Raw genomic sequence first — 3,694 nt, 5'->3', positions numbered from 1 at the left:
TCCATCTGAAGTCATCATCCATCTGAAGTCACCTCCAATAAACACATTAAGTAACGTATTATCTAATACTTCTCCAAGTCTTATCAGTAATGAATGCTGCAAGTATTTGTATATTCAGGTTGCTGCTCAACCTTGTGTGACAGACCAGAATCACATTACTCTACCATGAATGGCTTGTAAGAGACCTGGGGCAGTAAGAGATGCAGATTCAGTGCACTGGAAGAAAAGAATGCATGTGTTACTGAGCTCAATAGTGTTCAGTTCAGCTATAGGCAAGCATTTCTTTTCTGCATTGTATGAAAGACTGAAAGAAGTTTTATGGGCTGTGTAATGTAGAACGTAAACCTCTCTGGTCATAATTGTCTATGAATTCCAGTCTAGGGATCCCCAGTCTATGAATCCCAGCTAATTTGTTTTCTCCCCTCCCTTTCATGGGACCAATGGTCATAGGGAGTGGTGAGTTTCACACACACAGTCACTTCTTTAATTCCTGTGACTGAAATTCAGAGAAGTGCAAAAGACCAACCCTTCCTTGTCAGTCCAACTAAAGCAGCACGAGGAATGTGTGTATCTTCAGGAATGTGGTCCCTTGTAGCAGAAGGAAGTAGGTTTGCACAGATCAGTTAAAATTCAGGGGCTAAGTGGATTTGCAGGTATTTGTACAAAACAGGGAAGGAAAGAAGGAATGGAGAGAGAGAGAGAAGGAGAGAGAAATAGTTTAAAGAATCATTAAAAGGAGTAATGGAAAATGAAATGTTTAGAATGCCACATAATAGTCAAAAAGCAGTGAACAGAGAAGCAAACTAAAAGATTTGTAAAAGATTATTTATATATTTATATTTTAAAAAGAAAGCTAGCACTATATCACCAATGGTTTAAAATAATTTTCAAGCAGACACAATTACTTACTGTTCAACTTTGTAGTGTGTCTTCAAACTAAGCAAGCTAGGGAGCTTTGTTACTTTGAACTGGAAACAGTACTTTAAAACAGTGAGCTGTAATGCCTCAGAATTGAATTAGCTCTTCCATATTATAGGGCTATTTAAATAATTTCTTCAGTGCCAAAAAAATCTTTTTTGAATAAATAATGGAGCATATCACCACACCCATTCCAAACAATCCGTTCCAGAACAATTGTTGTCTCATTGAAATAGTTACTCCAATAAAAACCCTAAGCAATTTGATCAAGTGATTTTTATGCAGTATTAAAAAGGGTCAGTCAAAGCAATGTGGATGACTTCTTTATGAATATGTGTAAGAAATAAAATAGTAATTATGAAAACTAACAACTATGAAAAAAAAAAGATGATGCAGACAATTCATTGTAATTGTACAAACCATTTTTCACTCTGGAGTGGTCTAAACTGGTATAAACAGGCTCACTAGAATGCATAACATATATTGGGGGGGAGGGAGAGAAAGACAGAGAGAGTGTGCAGCTGTTTAATGCTCAACTGCAATGTGCGCTGCACAGTTTTGGAGAGGAAATGAAGAACATCTTTTCTCTGTGGAAACAAGTGGTGAATTTAAGAGGTCAGAATATTTTCACCCATAATGGTTTAGGACCAGGTCATCCATTTTAAGACTCTGCTCTTATAAATGAAGTTACATCAGATCTCTAAAATGACCAGGGCAGCGAGTCTGTTTCTTGTCTTTGTAAAAAATTCAAAACAAAAAAAGCCATAGTTTCTGCAAATACTATTTGTACCCAAGGACAACTGGTAGGGTTTGGAAGAAAGGGTCTTAGAAGGCCCCAATCCCACCCCCTCCATCTCTCTGGTTTTCTTTGGGAAGAGGCTGTTCAATCAAAATACCAACCTGGCCTGCTGATGCTTGAGTCCTGAAAATATGTGAGTTGTGAAAGAAGGGTTCACAGCACAAAGCAGTCCCATCATGTGGTGCAGGAGCACTAAACAACAAGACCTATCACTCTGGTCAGAGTAAATAGCTTGTAGATGTGTCTATGAATATTAAACTCACTTCAAACAGCAGGGAGCAGGCAGCCTACTGTTTGAAATAAGAATGTGTGCTTACAAATCATCCACTATTGAGGGACTTTCCCCATCAGACTGCAAGCCAGCAGGCAATCTAATTTTTCCTTTAATGGTTCCTACAGTGTTGAACTGGCTTTCTTGTAAAATCCCATTCATTTCATCTCTGCCTGTTTTTGAAACACCACCCTAAGACCTTTTCTGACTATAAGGTGTGTGCAGAATTACAACTATGGTCATATATTTGCTGATTGTGGAACTGTGGGTTGTTTTCCTTTTTCCTTTTTCTTCTTAGTGAGAGTGTTTGTTTGTTTCATTTTTATTTTCAGGGCAATCCTATTATTCTTTTAATATTTTCTTTATTTTAATTATATTGTTTCACACTGGCTTTAGTGCCATGCCACTGAGAAGTAAAAAAGACTACTGTGGTTTACTAATTACCATTGTTTGATATCACACCATTTTCTGAATTTTCCAGGGAAACACCATAAACAATAACATCTGGGACACTAAAGCATAGTATCTCTTCCTACCAGTACTCATAGCAACACTGCTGAAACATGCTTTACAATTATTAACAGGGAGGAGGGGGGAGGGGGGGAAGGGCAGGAATTACTTCCCATCTGACCAGTCAAATTGTGAAAAGATAGGTTTCTCAAGAAGGCATCTTGCTATTGGAAACAACCAGAGTTGTTTCACAAAAGAAAACACATGAACTTTATCAGTAATATCTTTCTTTGTATGATTTATGGAAGTCCCTCAGTATTTTATCATAGTTATTTTAAGCTGGCTGATTTGTTTTAAGGTTCTTTTAAAGAGCTTAAATATTAAAAGGGTAGTGAGATTCATCTTTTTTTTTTTTTTTTTTTTTTCTCCAAAGCTCTCTCCATCAATAGGTATATTAAAACTAAAATCTTTAAGGAAAGTAACCTAACGCTTGATTATGCAAATTTCTTTCTTGGAAAACTCTGTTCTCTTTTTCAGTGATATATTTTTATATCACCATGTACTCTGTTAGCTTTCCAAGTTTATTTTTATTATTATTTATTTATTTATTTATTTTTCTTTATTACAAGCCAGCTATATGCTGTGCTAACACATCAGTGTTAATCTTTTAGTTAAACATTATCTGTTACATGAGCTAGTTGCTACAAAGTGTCTGTGTAGGAGAACTATATTTCTCTGTGTGAATTTTCTAGTTCGAATGGACTCCCGCCTTAATCTTGCTATACTAATTTAAATATATATATGCCACCAGCAACCTTTATGTTCATCATTACATGTATAGTCATACAAAGCCTGTGTTTTGAATCTGCTTGACTGTGTGTTTAAAAAAAAAAAAAAAGGCAGAATACAAAATTCTGTAATTAATGTCAGGCTGTTTAACATGATATAGATATTTTACAGACATTGCAAATTATTCCACTGTGGTCTGGGTAGCAAAAAAGAATGGATCAAATTATTATGAATACAAGATATAAAATCATGACAATGAAAACAGTGCCTCTACTCATGGTTACAAAACTTATGAGATCTGCTTTTTAGAGCTATGACTGTATGCTATAGATAAAATCCCCAATCTATTCAGACCTGAATTTTTTGCCATTGTTTTTGATACAGCAAATATTTCACATTAGCAGTTGTACACAATGAACCTGTAGCCTATGGTCATTGTGATCATATTATTTACATGGTATCAAACA

This window comes from Anser cygnoides, chromosome 2, assembly GCF_040182565.1.
Source record: "Anser cygnoides isolate HZ-2024a breed goose chromosome 2, Taihu_goose_T2T_genome, whole genome shotgun sequence".
NCBI classification, from domain to species: Eukaryota; Metazoa; Chordata; class Aves; order Anseriformes; family Anatidae; genus Anser; species Anser cygnoides.
The sequence above is the reverse complement of the archived record's forward strand: the minus strand, read 5'-3'. Positions refer to the sequence as shown.